The following is an 18,265-nucleotide window of genomic DNA, read 5'->3' on the forward strand; positions in this document are numbered from 1 at the left end:
GCCAACGGCGAACTTGTGAAAGGTTTCCGGGACTCTTAGGCCCCGTGGAAGTCATTCTTCACTCATTTTGTTACGGATTCATTCTGGACGCACTGCTGCTCACTGGCGCCCGATAACACTCTCCGTAGACAGAACTTGTGGTCTGCTCCAGTAGGCTGACAACCTGGAGCTTTTCTGGCGTAAATGTCTGAGGATAAACAGGATACAGCCAAAAGCGAACTTGTGAAAGGTTTCCGGGACTCTTAGGCCCCGTGGAAGTCATTCTTCACTCATTTTGTTACGGATTCATTCTGGACGCACTGCTGCTCACTGGCACCCGGTAACACTCTCCGTACACTGAACTTGTGGTCTGCTCCAGTAGGCCGACAACCTGGAGCTTTTCTGGCGTAAATGTCTAAGGATAAACAGGATACAGCCAACGACGAACTTGTGAAAGGTTCCCGGGACTCTTAGGCTCAGTGGAAGTCATTCTTCACTCATTTTGTTACGGATTCGTTCTGGAGGCACTGCTGCTCACTGGCGCCCGGTAACACTCTCCGTAGACAGAACTTGTGGTCTGCTCCAGTAGGCCGACAACCTGGAGCTTTTCTGGCGTAAATGTCTTAGGATAAGAGGATACAGCCAAAGTCGAACTTGTGAAAGGTTTCCGGGACTCTTAGGCCCCGTTGAAGTCATTCTTCACTGATTTTGTTACGGATTCATTCTGGACGTACTGCTGCTCACTGGCGCCCGGTAACACTCTCCGTAGACTGAACTTGTGGTCTGCTCCAGTAGGCCGACAACGTGGAGCTTTTCTGGCGTAAATGTCTGATTATAAACAGAATACACCCAACGGCGAACTTGTGAAAGGTTTCCGGGACTCTTAGGCCCCGTGGAAGTCATTCTTCACTGATTTTTTTACGGATTCATTCTGGACGCACTGCTGCTCACTGGCGCCCGGTAACACTCTCCGTAGACTGAACTTGTCGTCTGCTCCAGTAGGCCGACAACCTGGAGCTTTTCTGGCGTAAATGTCTTAGGATAAGAGGATACAGCCAAAGGCAAACTTGTGAAAGGTTTCTTGGACTCTTAGGCCCCGTTGAAGTCATTCTTCACTGATTTTGTTACGGATTCATTCTGGACGCACTGCTGCTCACTGGCGCCCGGTAACACTCTCCGTACAGTGAACTTGTGGTCTGCTCCAGTAGGCCGACAACCTGGAGCTTTTCTGGCGTAAATGTCTGAGGATAAACAGGATACAGCCAAAGGCGAACTTGTGAATGGTTTCCGGGACTCTTAGGCCCCGTGGTAGTCATTCTTCACTGATTTTTTTACGGATTCATTCTGGACGCACTGCTGCTCACCGGCGCCCGGTAACACTCTCCGTAGACTGAACTTGTGGTCTGCTCCAGTAGGCCGACAACCTGGAGCTTTTCTGGCGTAAATGTCTTAGGATAAGAGGATACAGCCAAAGGCAAACTTGTGAAAGGTTTCCGGGACTCTTAGGCCCCGTTGAAGTCATTCTTCACTGATTTTGTTACGGATTCATTCTGGACGCACTGCTGCTCACTGGCGCCCGGTAACACTCTCTGTAGACAGAACTTATCGTCTGCTCCAGTAGGCCGACAACCTGGAGCTTTTCTTTCGTAAATGTCTTAGGATAACAGGATACAGCCAAAGGCGAACTTGTGAAAGGTTTCTGGGACTCTTAGGCCCCGTGGAAGTCATTCTTCACTGATTTTGTTACGGATTCATTCTGGACGCACTGCTGCTCACTGGCGCCCGGTAACACTCTCCGTAGACAGAACTTGTCGTCTGCTCCAGTAGGCCGACAACCTGGAGCTTTTCTGGCGTAAATGTCTGAGGATAAACAGGATGCAGCCAAAGGCGAACTTGTGAAAGGTTTCCGGACTCTTAGGCCCCGTGGAAGTCATTCTTCACTGATTTTGTTACGGATTCATTCTGGACGCACTGCTGCTCACTGGCGCCTGGTAACACTCTCCGTAGACTGAACTTGTGGTCTGCTCCAGTAGGCCGACAACGTGGAGCTTTTCTGGCGTAAATGTCTGAGGATAAACAGAATACACCCAACGGCGAACTTGTGAAAGGTTTCCGGGACTCTTAGGCAACGTGGAAGTCATTCTTCACTCATTTTGTTACGGATTCATTCTGGACACACTGCTGCTCACTGGCGCCTGGTAACACTCTCCTCCGTAGACTGAACTTGTGGTCTGCTCCAGTAGGCCGACAACCTGGAGCTTTTCTGGCGTAAATGTCTGAGGATAAACAGGATACAGCCAAAGGCGAACTTGTGAAAGGTTTCCGTGACTCTTAGGCCCCGTGGAAGTCATTCTTCACTCATTTTGTTACGGATTCATTCTGGACGCACTGCTGCTCAATGGCGCCTGGTAACACTCTCCGTAGACTGACCTTGTCGTCTGCTCCAGTAGGCCGACAACCTGGAGCTTCTCTGGCGTAAATGTCTGAGGATAAACAGGATACAGCCAACGGCGAACTTGTGAAAGGTTTCCGGGACTCTTAGGCCCCGTGGAAGTCATTCTTCACGGATTTTGTTACGGATTCATTCTGGACGCTCTGCTGCTGTGGGGCGACGAAGAAGTTGTCGAATGAGTTGTTTGAATGTTCATTTCACGTAACAGACTATTGCTGATGCAACATATGTGGGACGGCGAAGAAGTCGTTGTTTAATGTTGAATGAAAGTTGAACATTGCCACCTTAAATCACGCGAGCCTGGCAACTAATTTGGTGGCCAGTCAGAAAGCGAAGGGAAACTTACTGACCTTAGTTCCCAGTCTGCACGGCCACATTCCTGTAGAGCCCAGCTAAACGAAAAATATCCATAGTTCTTCACGGGATTAGGGCTGCTTCAATAAAATTTAAAGTTCCAAACAAGATTTTATTATCTTAAAGGCTCACACAAATTACTCGAAACTTCTGAAAATGCTAAAGACATTAAATATTGTTAATTCAGCCAATCGTTTAATAGTTCAAAGGCGACTTCTACAGCAAGTTCCTCCCGAATAGTTCATTACTCTAACTAACGGTGCTCTATTAATAGTTCGCAATAATGTTAAAAAAAAAAAGATTAATGCTCGCCTTAAAAGTGGAGTTAGTCACCACTTGCCACGCGGAATTATACTTCACACGGACGGCACAATAACAGTTTGTTACCGAAGTCTAAACGATCCAGGACGGTGTACAGTCCTCGCGATTTTCAATGTCCGTTTACATTGTTAAGTACGCGCATGTCACAGCCCGCTATGACGTCACCCGAGGCGAGGCGCGATCGGACGTTAAGCTCGCGTGGACTAGGCGTTGGTCTAATGCGGAGTGAGCTTACTACTGCCTCTGCCGCTCTTTTTATATAGCTCCGGCGCGTACCGCCAAGAGAGCATCTGTTCTTTCCGTTCCTATGCAGATGCCTGCAGCCTCCAAATGATCGATATCTCAGGCACATAATCTTAAATATCACATTTAATAATAGCTTTACAAACTTCTCAATTTTTGTATACATACATCTGAGCAGTACAGAAGCACGTAGAAAATCTCAGCCCGCTAAAATTAAAACTTTACTCTCTAGAATTTTTACAATGGAACTAACGGTAGATTGTTACCTCTGAACCATAGCTTTATCAAGACTTGTATCAGCTGTTAATTATGCTACAAGACTAAAACTTGGTGTAGCTTTGTTAATTGTCCTATCTGATCATTGGTCTTAAAGAATTTGTTTTATCATTAAAATTTAAAGTACTTAATCTATAATGCTTATGTACATTTTACTCACAAAAGTAGTTTTTACTAAATTACTAAAAAACTAGAAGAGGTAACTGATTGTGGTACTTCCATTATTATTATTAGGGTGAACTGAAGCATCCTACCAATTTTCAATATTGTAGCTCTATTATTTCGCGCCTCTGATTTCTCCGAAAAACGCGGATTCTGGAGTCAATTTTAGTTTTATGGTTTTGGAAACCAGCACCACTCATTAATGACTTCTTACTGCACCTTCTCACCAAATTTTGGCTTCCTAGCGTCATTATTTAGCGCCTCCTATTTTTCTTTCAAAACGTGAATTTTACGTAAACTACTAATTTTATAACATTAAGATTTGTTACCTGAAACATTATTACATAGAACTATACTTTAACAAAGTTTTACACACAAATCTTAATTTTTACTTTTATGTTAAATGTGGTGCAATACTATATGCAGGCGCGTTACGATGACGTGACGCTACTAGCAGTGAACTAGGGTAAGTCCCGTGCACTCGCTCGCCTCTGTATCTTATACATGATACAGCGCTTGCTTTGCTTCACTGCTCACTGGCGCCCGGTAACACTCTCCGTAGACAGAACTTGTGGTCTGCTCCAGTAGGCCGACAACCTGGAGCTTTTCTGGCGTAAATGTCTGAGGATAAACAGGATACAGCCAAAGGTGAACTTGTGAAAGGTTTCCGGGACTCTTAGGCCCCGTGGAAGTCACTCTTCACTCATTTTGTACGGATTCATTCTGGACGCACTGCTGCTCACTGGCGCCCGGTAACACTCTCCGTACACTGAACTTGTGGTCTGCTCCAGTAGGCCGACAACGTGGAGCTTTTCTGGCGTAAATAACTGAGGATAAACAGGATACAGCCAACGGCGAACTTGTGAAAGGTTTCCGGGACTCTTAGGCCCCGTGGAAGTCATTCTTCACTCATTTTGTTACGGATTCATTCTGGACGCACTGCTGCTCACTGGCGCCCGGTAACACACTCCGTAGACAGAACTTGTGGACTGCTCCAGTAGGCCGACAACATGGAACTTTTCTGGCGTAAATGTCTGAGGATAAACAGGATACAGCCAAAGGCGAACTTGTGAAAGGTTTCCGGGACTCTTAGGCCCCGTGGAAGTCATTCTTCACTCATTTTCTTACGGATTCATTCTGGATGCACTGCTGCTCACTGGCGCCCGGTAACACACTCCGTAGACTGAACTTGTCGTCTGCTCCAGTAGGCCGACAACCTGGAGCTTTTCTGGCGTAAATGTCTTAGGATAACAGGATACAGCCAAAGGCGAACTTGTGAAAGGTTTCCGGCACTCTTAGGCCCCGTGGAAGTCATTCTTCACTGATTTTGTTACGGATTCATTCTGGACGCACTGCTGCTCACTGGCGCCCGGTAACACTCTCCGTAGACTGAACTTGTGGTCTGCTCCAGTAGGCCGACAACCTGGAGCTTTTCTGGCGTAAATGTCTGAGGATAAACAGGATACAGCCAAAGGCGAACTTGTGAAAGGTTTCCGGGACTCTTAGGCCCCGTGGAAGTCATTCTTCACTCATTTTGTTACGGATTCATTCTGGACGCACTGCTGCTCACTGGCGCCCGGTAACACTCTCCGTACACTGAACTTGTGGTCTGCTCCAGTAGGCCGACAACGTGGAGCTTTTCTGGCGTAAATGTCTGAGGATAAACAGGATACAGCCAAAGGCGAACTTGTGAAAGGTTTCCGGGACTCTTAGGCCCCGTGGAAGTCATTCTTCACTCATTTTGTTACGGATTCATTCTGGACGCACTGCTGCTCACTGGCGCCCGGTAACACACTCCGTAGACAGAACTTGTGGTCTGCTCCAGTAGGCCGACAACCTGGAGCTTTTCTGGCGTAAATGTCTGAGGATAAACAGGATACAGCCAAAGGCGAACTTGTGAAAGGTTTCCGGGACTCTTAGGCCCCGTGGAAGTCATTCTTCACTCATTTTGTTACGGACTCATTCTGGACGCACTGCTGCTCACTGGCGCCCGGTAACACACTCCGTAGACTGAACTTGTCGTCTGCTCCAGTAGGCCGACAACCTGGAGCTTTTCTGGCGTAAATGTCTTAGGATAACAGGATAGAGCCAAAGGCGAACTTGTGAAAGGTTTCCGGGACTCTTAGGCCCCGTGGAAGTCATTCTTCACTCATTTTGTTACGGATTCATTCTGGACGCACTGCTGCTCACTGGCGCCCGGTAACACTCTCCGTATACTGAACTTGTGGTGTGCTCCAGTAGGCCGACAACCTGGAGCTTTTCTGGCGTAAATGTCTGAGGATAAACAGGATACAGCAAACGGCGAACTTGTGAAAGGTTTCCGGGACTCTTAGGCCGCGTGGAAGTCATTCTTCACTCATTTTGTTACGGATTCATTCTGGACGCACTGCTGCTCACTGGCGCCCGGTAACACTCTCCGTAGACTGAACTTGTGGTCTGCTCCAGTAGGCAAACATCCTGGAGCTTTTCTGGCGTAAATGTCTGAGGGTAAACAGGATACAGCCAACGACGAACTTGTGAAAGGTTCCCGGGACTCTTAGGCTCCGTGGAAGTCATTCTTCACTCATTTTGTTACGGATTCGTTCTGGACGCACTGCTGCTCACTGGCGCCCGGTAACACTCTCCGTAGACAGAACTTGTGGTCTGCTCCAGTAGGCCGACAACCTGGAGCTTTTCTGGCGTAAATGTCTTAGGATAAGAGGATACAGCCAAAGGCAAACTTGTGAAAGGTTTCCGGGACTCTTAGGCCCCGTTGAAGTCATTCTTCACTGATTTTGTTACGGATTCATTCTGGACGCACTGCTGCTCACTGGCGCCCGGTAACACTCTCCGTAGACAGAACTTGTCGTCCGCTCCAGTAGGCCGACAACCTGTAGCTTTTCTGGCCTAAATGTCTGAGGATAAACAGGATACAGCCAAAGGCGAACTTGTGAAAGGTTTCCGGGACTCTTAGGCCCCGTGGAAGTCATTCTTCACTGATTTTGTTACGGATTCATTCTGGACGCACTGTTGCTCACTGGCGCCCGGTAACACTCTCTGTAGACAGAACTTGTCGTCTGCTCCAGTAGGCCGACAACCTGCAGCTTTTCTGGCGTAAATGTCTGAGGATAAACAGGATACAGCCAAAGGCGAACTTGTGAAAGGTTTCCGGGACTCTTAGGCCCCGTGGAAATCATTCTTCACTCATTTTGTTACGGATTCATTCTGGACGCACTGCTGCTCACTGGCGCCCGGTAACACTCTCCGTAGACTGAACTTGTCGTCTGCTCCAGTAGGCCGACAACCTGGAGCTTTACTGGCGTAAATGTGTGAGGATAAACAGGATACAGCCAAAGGCGAACTTGTGAAAGGTTTCCGGGACTCTTAGGCCGCGTGGAAGTCATTCTTCACAGATTTTGTTACGGATTCATTCTGGACGCACTGCTGCTCACTGGCGCCCTGTTACACTCTCCGTAGACAGAACTTGTGGTCTGCTCCAGTAGGCCGACAACCTGGAGCTTTTCTGGCGTAAATGTCTGAGGATAAACAGGATACAGCCAACGGCGAACTTGTGAAAGGTTTCCGGGACCCTTAGGCCCCGTGGAAGTCATTCTTCACTCATTTTGTTACGGACTCATTCTGGACGCACTGATGCTCACTGGCGCCCGGTAACACTCTCCGTAGACTGAATTTGTGGTGTGCTCTAGTAGGCCGACAACCTGGAGCTTTTCTGGCGTAAATGTCTTCGGATAACAGGATACAGCCAAACGCGAACTTGTGAAAGATTTCCGGGACTCTTAGGCCCCGTGGAAGTCATTCTTCACTCATTTTGTTACAGATTCATTCTGGACGCACTGCTGCTCACTGGCGCCCGGTAACACTCTCCGTAGACAGAACTTGTGGTCTGCTCCAGTAGGCCGACAACCTGGAGCTTTTCTGGCGTAAATGTCTGAGGATAAACAGGATTCAGCCAACGACGAACTTGTGAAAGGTTTCCGTGACTCTTAGGCCCCGTGGAAGTCATTCTTCACTCATTTTGTTACGGATTCATTCTGGACGCTCTGCTGCTCACTGGCGCCCGGTAACACTCTCCGTAGACAGAACTTGTGGTCTGCTCCAGTAGGCCGACAACCTGGAGCTTTTCTGGCGTAAATGTCTGAGGATAAACAGGATACAGCAAACGGCGAACTTGTGAAAGGTTTCCGGGACTCTTTGGCGCCGTGGAAGTCATTCTTCACTGATTTTGTTACTGATTCATTCTGGACGCACTTCTGCTCACTGGCGCCCGGTAACACTCTCCGTAGACAGAACTTGTCGTCTGCTCCAGTAGGCCGACAACCTGGAGCTTTTCTAGCGTAAATGTCTGAGGATAAACAGGATACAGCCAAAGGCGAACTTGTGAAAGGTTTCCGGACTCTTAGGCCCCGTGGAAGTCATTCTTCACTGATTTTGTTACGGATTCATTCTGGACGCACTGCTGCTCACTGGCGCCCGGTAACACTCTCCGTAGACTGAACTTGTGGTCTGCTCCAGTAGGCCGACAACGTGGAGCTTTTCTGGCGTAAATGTCTGAGGATAAACAGAATACACCCAACGGCGAACTTGTGAAAGGTTTCCGGGACTCTTAGGCAACGTGGAAGTCATTCTTCACTCATTTTGTTACGGATTCATTCTGGACACACTGCTGCTCACTGGCGCCCGGTAACACTCTCCGTAGACTGAACTTGTGGTCTGCTCCAGTAGGCCGACAACCTGGAGGTTTTCTGGCGTAAATGTCTGAGGATAAACAGGATACAGCCAAAGGCGAACTTGTGAAAGGTTTCCGTGACTCTTAGGCCCCGTGGAAGTCATTCTTCGCTCATTTTGTTACGGATTCATTCTGGACGCACTGCTGCTCAATGGCGCCTGGTAACACTCTCCGTAGACTGAACTTGTCGTCTGCTCCAGTAGGCCGACAACCTGGAGCTTCTCTGGCGTAAATGTCTGAGGATAAACAGGATACAGCCAACGGCGAACTTGTGAAAGGTTTCCGGGACTCTTAGGCCCCGTGGAAGTCATTCTTCACGGATTTTGTTACGGATTCATTCTGGACGCTCTGCTGCTGTGGGGCGACGAAGAAGTTGTCGAATGAGTTGTTTGAATGTTCATTTCACGTAACAGACTATTGCTGATGCAACATATGTGGGACGGCGAAGAAGTCGTTGTTTAATGTTGAATGAAAGTTGAACATTGCCACCTTAAATCACGCGAGCCTGGCAACTAATTTGGTGGCCAGTCAGAAAGCGAAGGGAAACTTACTGACCTTAGTTCCCAGTCTGCACGGCCACATTCCTGTAGAGCCCAGCTAAACGAAAAATATCCATAGTTCTTCACGGGATTAGGGCTGCTTCAATAAAATTTAAAGTTCCAAACAAGATTTTATTATCTTAAAGGCTCACACAAATTACTCGAAACTTCTGAAAATGCTAAAGACATTAAATATTGTTAATTCAGCCAATCGTTTAATAGTTCAGAGGCGACTTCTACAGCAAGTTCCTCCCGAATAGTTCATTACTCTAACTAACGGTTCTCTATTAATAGTTCGCAATAATGTTAAAAAAAAAAAGATTAATGCTCGCCTTAAAAGTGGAGTTAGTCACCACTTGCCACGCGGAATTATACTTCACACGGACGGCACAATAACAGTTTGTTACCGAAGTCTAAACGATCCAGGACGGTGTACAGTCCTCGCGATTTTCAATGTCCGTTTACATTGTTAAGTACGCGCATGTCACAGCCCGCTATGACGTCACCCGAGGCGAGGCGCGATCGGACGTTAAGCTCGCGTGGACTAGGCGTTGGTCTAATGCGGAGTGAGCTTACTACTGCCTCTGCCGCTCTTTTTATATAGCTCCGGCGCGTACCGCCAAGAGAGCATCTGTTCTTTCCGTTCCTATGCAGATGCCTGCAGCCTCCAAATGATCGATATCTCAGGCACATAATCTTAAATATCACATTTAATAATAGCTTTACAAACTTCTCAATTTTTGTATACATACATCTGAGCAGTACAGAAGCACGTAGAAAATCTCAGCCCGCTAAAATTAAAACTTTACTCTCTAGAATTTTTACAATGGAACTAACGGTAGATTGTTACCTCTGAACCATAGCTTTATCAAGACTTGTATCAGCTGTTAATTATGCTACAAGACTAAAACTTGGTGTAGCTTTGTTAATTGTCCTATCTGATCATTGGTCTTAAAGAATTTGTTTTATCATTAAAATTTAAAGTACTTAATCTATAATGCTTATGTACATTTTACTCACAAAAGTAGTTTTTACTAAATTACTAAAAAACTAGAAGAGGTAACTGATTGTGGTACTTCCATTATTATTATTAGGGTGAACTGAAGCATCCTACCAATTTTCAATATTGTAGCTCTATTATTTCGCGCCTCTGATTTCTCCGAAAAACGCGGATTCTGGAGTCAATTTTAGTTTTATGGTTTTGGAAACCAGCACCACTCATTAATGACTTCTTACTGCACCTTCTCACCAAATTTTGGCTTCCTAGCGTCATTATTTAGCGCCTCCTATTTTTCTTTCAAAACGTGAATTTTACGTAAACTACTAATTTTATAACATTAAGATTTGTTACCTGAAACATTATTACATAGAACTATACTTTAACAAAGTTTTACACACAAATCTTAATTTTTACTTTTATGTTAAATGTGGTGCAATACTATATGCAGGCGCGTTACGATGACGTGACGCTACTAGCAGTGAACTAGGGTAAGTCCCGTGCACTCGCTCGCCTCTGTATCTTATACATGATACAGCGCTTGCTTTGCTTCACTGCTCACTGGCGCCCGGTAACACTCTCCGTAGACAGAACTTGTGGTCTGCTCCAGTAGGCCGACAACCTGGAGCTTTTCTGGCGTAAATGTCTGAGGATAAACAGGATACAGCCAAAGGCGAACTTGTGAAAGGTTTCCGGGACTCTTAGGCCCCGTGGAAGTCATTCTTCACTCATTTTGTACGGATTCATTCTGGACGCACTGCTGCTCACTGGCGCCCGGTAACACTCTCCGTACACTGAACTTGTGGTCTGCTCCAGTAGGCCGACAACGTGGAGCTTTTCTGGCGTAAATAACTGAGGATAAACAGGATACAGCCAACGGCGAACTTGTGAAAGGTTTCCGGGACTCTTAGGCCCCGTGGAAGTCATTCTTCACTCATTTTGTTACGGATTCATTCTGGACGCACTGCTGCTCACTGGCGCCCGGTAACACACTCCGTAGACAGAACTTGTGGTCTGCTCCAGTAGGCCGACAACATGGAACTTTTCTGGCGTAAATGTCTGAGGATAAACAGGATACAGCCAAAGGCGAACTTGTGAAAGGTTTCCGGGACTCTTAGGCACCGTGGAAGTCATTCTTCACTCATTTTGTTACGGATTCATTCTGGATGCACTGCTGCTCACTGGCGCCCGGTAACACACTCCGTAGACTGAACTTGTCGTCTGCTCCAGTAGGCCGACAACCTGGAGCTTTTCTGGCGTAAATGTCTTAGGATAACAGGATACAGCCAAAGGCGAACTTGTGAAAGGTTTCCGGCACTCTTAGGCCCCGTGGAAGTCATTCTTCACTGATTTTGTTACGGATTCATTCTGGACGCACTGCTGCTCACTGGCGCCCGGTAACACTCTCCGTAGACTGAACTTGTGGTCTGCTCCAGTAGGCCGACAACCTGGAGCTTTTCTGGCGTAAATGTCTGAGGATAAACAGGATACAGCCAACGGCGAACTTGTGAAAGGTTTCCGTGACTCTTAGGCCAAGTGGAAGTCATTCTTCACTCATTTTGTTACGGATTCATTCTGGACGCACTGCTGCTCACTGGCGCCCGGTAACACTCTCCGTAGACAGAACTTGTGGTCTGCTCCAGTAGGCCGACAACCTGGAGCTTTTCTGGCGTAAATGTCTGAGGATAAACAGGATACTGCCAAAGGCGAACTTGTGAAAGGTTTCCGGGACTCTTAGGCCCCGTGGAAGTCATTCTTCACTCATTTTGTTACGGATTCATTCTGGACGCACTGCTGCTCACTGGCGCCCGGTAACACTCTCCGTATACTGAACTTGTGGTCTGCTCCAGTAGGCCGACAACCTGGAGCTTTTCTGGCGTAAATGTCTGAGGATAAACAGGATACAGCCAAAGGCGAACTTGTGAAAGGTTTCCGGGACTCTTAGGCCCCGTGGAAGTCATTCTTCACTCATTTTGTTACGGATTCATTCTGGACGCACTGCTGCTCACTGGCGCCCGGTAACACTCTCCGTACACTGAACTTGTGGTCTGCTCCAGTAGGCCGACAACGTGGAGCTTTTCTGGCGTAAATGTCTGAGGATAAACAGGATACAGCCAAAGGCGAACTTGTGAAAGGTATCCGGGACTCTTAGGCCCCGTGGAAGTCATTCTTCACTCATTTTGTTACGGATTCATTCTGGACGCACTGCTGCTCACTGGCGCCCGGTAACACACTCCGTAGACAGAACTTGTGGTCTGCTCCAGTAGGCCGACAACCTGGAGCTTTTCTGGCGTAAATGTCTGAGGATAAACAGGATACAGCCAAAGGCGAACTTGTGAAAGGTTTCCGGGACTCTTAGGCCCCGTGGAAGTCATTCTTCACTCATTTTGTTACGGATTCATTCTGGACGCACTGCTGCTCACTGGCGCCCGGTAACACACTCCGTAGACTGAACTTGTCGTCTGCTCCAGTAGGCCGACAACCTGGAGCTTTTCTGGCGTAAATGTCTTAGGATAACAGGATACAGCCAAAGGCGAACTTGTGAAAGGTTTCCGGGACTCTTAGGCCCCGTGGAAGTCATTCTTCACTCATTTTGTTACGGATTCATTCTGGACGCACTGCTGCTCACTGGCGCCCGGTAACACTCTCCGTATACTGAACTTGTGGTCTGCTCCAGTAGGCCGACAACCTGGAGCTTTTCTGGCGTAAATGTCTGAGGATAAACAGGATACAGCAAACGGCGAACTTGTGAAAGGTTTCCGATACTCTTAGGCCGCGCCGAAGTCATTCTTCACTCATTTTGTTACGGATTCATTCTGGACGCACTGCTGCTCACTGGCGCCCAGTAACACTCCGTAGACTGAACTTGTGGTCTGCTCCAGTAGGCCGACAACCTGGAGCTTTTCTGGCGTAAATGTCTGAGGATAAACAGGATACAACCAACGGCGAACTTGTGAAAGGTTTCTGGGACTCTTAGGCCCCGTGGAAGTCATTCTTCACTCATTTTGTTACGGATTCATTCTGGACGCACTGCTGCTCACTGGCGCCCGGTAACACTCTCCGTAGACTGAACTTGTGGTCTGCTCTAGTAGGCCGACAACCTGGAGCTTTTCTGGCGTAAATGTCTAAGGATAAACAGGATACAGCCAACGGCGAACTTGTGAAAGGTTTCCGGGACTCTTAGGCCCCGTAGAAGTCATTCTTCACTGATTTTGTTACGGATTCATTCTGGACGCACTACTGCTCACTGGCGCCCAGTAACACTCTCCGTAGACTGAACTGGTGGTCTGCTCCAGTAGGCAAACATCCTGGAGCTTTTCTGGCGTAAATGTCTGAGGGTAAACAGGATACAGCCAACGACGAACTTGTGAAAGGTTCCCGGGACTCTTAGGCTCCGTGGAAGTCATTCTTCACTCATTTTGTTACGGATTCGTTCTGGACGCACTGCTGCTCACTGGCGCCCGGTAACACTCTCCGTAGACAGAACTTGTGGTCTGCTCCAGTAGGCCGACAACCTGGAGCTTTTCTGGCGTAAATGTCTTAGGATAAGAGGATACAGCCAAAGGCAAACTTGTGAAAGGTTTCCGGGACTCTTAGGCCCCGTTGAAGTCATTCTTCACTGATTTTGTTACGGATTCATTCTGGACGCACTGCTGCTCACTGGCGCCCGGTAACACTCTCCGTAGACAGAACTTGTCGTCCGCTCCAGTAGGCCGACAACCTGTAGCTTTTCTGGCGTAAATGTCTGAGGATAAACAGGATACAGCCAACGGCGAACTTGTGAAAGGTTTCCGGGACTCTCAGGCCCCGTGGAAGTCATTCTTCACTGATTTTGTTACGGATTCATTCTGGACACACTGATGCTCACTGGCGCCCGGTAACACTCTCCGTAGACTGAATTTGTGGTCTGCTCCAGTAGGCCGACAACCTGGAGCTTTTCTGTCGTAAATGTCTTCGGATAACAGGATACAGCCAAACGCGAACTTGTGAAAGATTTCCGGGACTCTTAGGCCCCGTGGAAGTAATTCTTCACTCATTTTGTTACGGATTCATTCTGGACGCACTGCTGCTCACTGGCGCCCGGTAACACTCTCCGTAGACAGAACTTGTGGTCTGCTCCAGTAGGCCGACAACCTGGAGCTTTTCTGGCGTAAATGTCTGAGGATAAACATAATACAGCCAAAGGCGAACTTGTAAAAGGTTTCCGTGACTCTTAGGCCCCGTGGAAGTCATTCTTCACTCATTTTGTTACGGATTCATTCTGGACGCACTGCTGCTCACTGGCGCCCGGTAACACTCACCGTATACTGAACTTGTGGTCTGCTCCAGTAGGCCGACAACCTGGAGCTTTTCTGGCGTAAATGTCTGAGGATAAACAGGATACAGCCAAAGGCGAACTTGTGAAAGGTTTCCGGGACTCTTAGGCCCCGTGGAAGTCATTCTTCACTCATTTTGTTACGGATTCATTCTGGACGCACTGCTGCTCACTGGCGCCCGGTAACACTCTCCGTATACTGAACTTGTGGTCTGCTCCAGTAGGCCGACAACCTGGAGCTTTTCTGGCGTAAATGTCTGAGGATAAACAGGATACAGCAAACGGCGAACTTGTGAAAGGTTTCCGATACTCTTAGGCCGCGCCGAAGTCATTCTTCACTCATTTTGTTACGGATTCATTCTGGACGCACTGCTGCTCACTGGCGCCCAGTAACACTCCGTAGACTGAACTTGTGGTCTGCTCCAGTAGGCCGACAACCTGGAGCTTTTCTGGCGTAAATGTCTGAGGATAAACAGGATACAACCAACGGCGAACTTGTGAAAGGTTTCTGGGACTCTTAGGCCCCGTGGAAGTCATTCTTCACTCATTTTGTTACGGATTCATTCTGGACGCACTGCTGCTCACTGGCGCCCGGTAACACTCTCCGTAGACTGAACTTGTGGTCTGCTCTAGTAGGCCGACAACCTGGAGCTTTTCTGGCGTAAATGTCTAAGGATAAACAGGATACAGCCAACGGCGAACTTGTGAAAGGTTTCCGGGACTCTTAGGCCCCGTAGAAGTCATTCTTCACTGATTTTGTTACGGATTCATTCTGGACGCACTACTGCTCACTGGCGCCCAGTAACACTCTCCGTAGACTGAACTGGTGGTCTGCTCCAGTAGGCAAACATCCTGGAGCTTTTCTGGCGTAAATGTCTGAGGGTAAACAGGATACAGCCAACGACGAACTTGTGAAAGGTTCCCGGGACTCTTAGGCTCCGTGGAAGTCATTCTTCACTCATTTTGTTACGGATTCGTTCTGGACGCACTGCTGCTCACTGGCGCCCGGTAACACTCTCCGTAGACAGAACTTGTGGTCTGCTCCAGTAGGCCGACAACCTGGAGCTTTTCTGGCGTAAATGTCTTAGGATAAGAGGATACAGCCAAAGGCAAACTTGTGAAAGGTTTCCGGGACTCTTAGGCCCCGTTGAAGTCATTCTTCACTGATTTTGTTACGGATTCATTCTGGACGCACTGCTGCTCACTGGCGCCCGGTAACACTCTCCGTAGACAGAACTTGTCGTCCGCTCCAGTAGGCCGACAACCTGTAGCTTTTCTGGCGTAAATGTCTGAGGATAAACAGGATACAGCCAACGGCGAACTTGTGAAAGGTTTCCGGGACTCTCAGGCCCCGTGGAAGTCATTCTTCACTGATTTTGTTACGGATTCATTCTGGACACACTGATGCTCACTGGCGCCCGGTAACACTCTCCGTAGACTGAATTTGTGGTCTGCTCCAGTAGGCCGACAACCTGGAGCTTTTCTGTCGTAAATGTCTTCGGATAACAGGATACAGCCAAACGCGAACTTGTGAAAGATTTCCGGGACTCTTAGGCCCCGTGGAAGTAATTCTTCACTCATTTTGTTACGGATTCATTCTGGACGCACTGCTGCTCACTGGCGCCCGGTAACACTCTCCGTAGACAGAACTTGTGGTCTGCTCCAGTAGGCCGACAACCTGGAGCTTTTCTGGCGTAAATGTCTGAGGATAAACATAATACAGCCAAAGGCGAACTTGTAAAAGGTTTCCGTGACTCTTAGGCCCCGTGGAAGTCATTCTTCACTCATTTTGTTACGGATTCATTCTGGACGCACTGCTGCTCACTGGCGCCCGGTAACACTCACCGTATACTGAACTTGTGGTCTGCTCCAGTAGGCCGACAACCTGGAGCTTTTCTGGCGTAAATGTCTGAGGATAAACAGGATTCAGCCAACGACGAACTTGTGAAAGGTTTCCGTGACTCTTAGGCCCCGTGGAAGTCATTCTTCACTCATTTTGTTACGGATTCATTCTGGACGCACTGCTGCTCACTGGCGCCCGGTAACACTCTCCGTAGACAGAACTTGTGGTCTGCTCCAGTAAGCCGACAACCTGGAGCTTTTCTGGCGTAAATGTCTGAGGATAAACTGGATACAGCCAACGGCGAACTTGTGAAAAGTTTCCGGGACTCTTTGGCGCCGTGGAAGTCATTCTTCACTGATTTTGTTACTGATTCATTCTGGACGCACTTCTGCTCACTGGCGCCCGGTAACACTCTCCGTAGACAGAACTTGTCGTCTGCTCCAGTAGGCCGACAACCTGGAGCTTTTCTAGCGTAAATGTCTGAGGATAAACAGGATACAGCCAAAGGCGAACTTGTGAAAGGTTTCCGGACTCTTAGGCCCCGTGGAAGTCATTCTTCACTGATTTTGTTACGGATTCATTCTGGACGCACTGCTGCTCACTGGCGCCCGGTAACACTCTCCGTAGACTGAACTTGTGGTCTGCTCCAGTAGGCCGACAACGTGGAGCTTTTCTGGCGTAAATGTCTGAGGATAAACAGAATACACCCAACGGCGAACTTGTGAAAGGTTTCCGGGACTCTTAGGCAACGTGGAAGTCATTCTTCACTCATTTTGTTACGGATTCATTCTGGACACACTGCTGCTCACTGGCGCCTGGTAACACTCTCCTCCGTAGACTGAACTTGTGGTCTGCTCCAGTAGGCCGACAACCTGGAGCTTTTCTGGCGTAAATGTCTGAGGATAAACAGGATACAGCCAAAGGCGAACTTGTGAAAGGTTTCCGTGACTCTTAGGCCCCGTGGAAGTCATTCTTCACTCATTTTGTTACGGATTCATTCTGGACGCACTGCTGCTCAATGGCGCCTGGTAACACTCTCCGTAGACTGACCTTGTCGTCTGCTCCAGTAGGCCGACAACCTGGAGCTTCTCTGGCGTAAATGTCTGAGGATAAACAGGATACAGCCAACGGCGAACTTGTGAAAGGTTTCCGGGACTCTTAGGCCCCGTGGAAGTCATTCTTCACGGATTTTGTTACGGATTCATTCTGGACGCTCTGCTGCTGTGGGGCGACGAAGAAGTTGTCGAATGAGTTGTTTGAATGTTCATTTCACGTAACAGACTATTGCTGATGCAACATATGTGGGACGGCGAAGAAGTCGTTGTTTAATGTTGAATGAAAGTTGAACATTGCCACCTTAAATCACGCGAGCCTGGCAACTAATTTGGTGGCCAGTCAGAAAGCGAAGGGAAACTTACTGACCTTAGTTCCCAGTCTGCACGGCCACATTCCTGTAGAGCCCAGCTAAACGAAAAATATCCATAGTTCTTCACGGGATTAGGGCTGCTTCAATAAAATTTAAAGTTCCAAACAAGATTTTATTATCTTAAAGGCTCACACAAATTACTCGAAACTTCTGAAAATGCTAAAGACATTAAATATTGTTAATTCAGCCAATCGTTTAATAGTTCAAAGGCGACTTCTACAGCAAGTTCCTCCCGAATAGTTCATTACTCTAACTAACGGTGCTCTATTAATAGTTCGCAATAATGTTAAAAAAAAAAGATTAATGCTCGCCTTAAAAGTGGAGTTAGTCACCACTTGCCACGCGGAATTATACTTCACACGGACGGCACAATAACAGTTTGTTACCGAAGTCTAAACGATCCAGGACGGTGTACAGTCCTCGCGATTTTCAATGTCTGTTTACATTGTTAAGTACGCGCATGTCACAGCCCGCTATGACGTCACCCGAGGCGAGGCGCGATCGGACGTTAAGCTCGCGTGGACTAGGCGTTGGTCTAATGCGGAGTGAGCTTACTACTGCCTCTGCCGCTCTTTTTATATAGCTCCGGCGCGTACCGCCAAGAGAGCATCTGTTCTTTCCGTTCCTATGCA

Source organism: Schistocerca gregaria, chromosome 5 (assembly GCF_023897955.1).
Source record: "Schistocerca gregaria isolate iqSchGreg1 chromosome 5, iqSchGreg1.2, whole genome shotgun sequence".
Taxonomy (NCBI): Eukaryota; Metazoa; Arthropoda; class Insecta; order Orthoptera; family Acrididae; genus Schistocerca; species Schistocerca gregaria.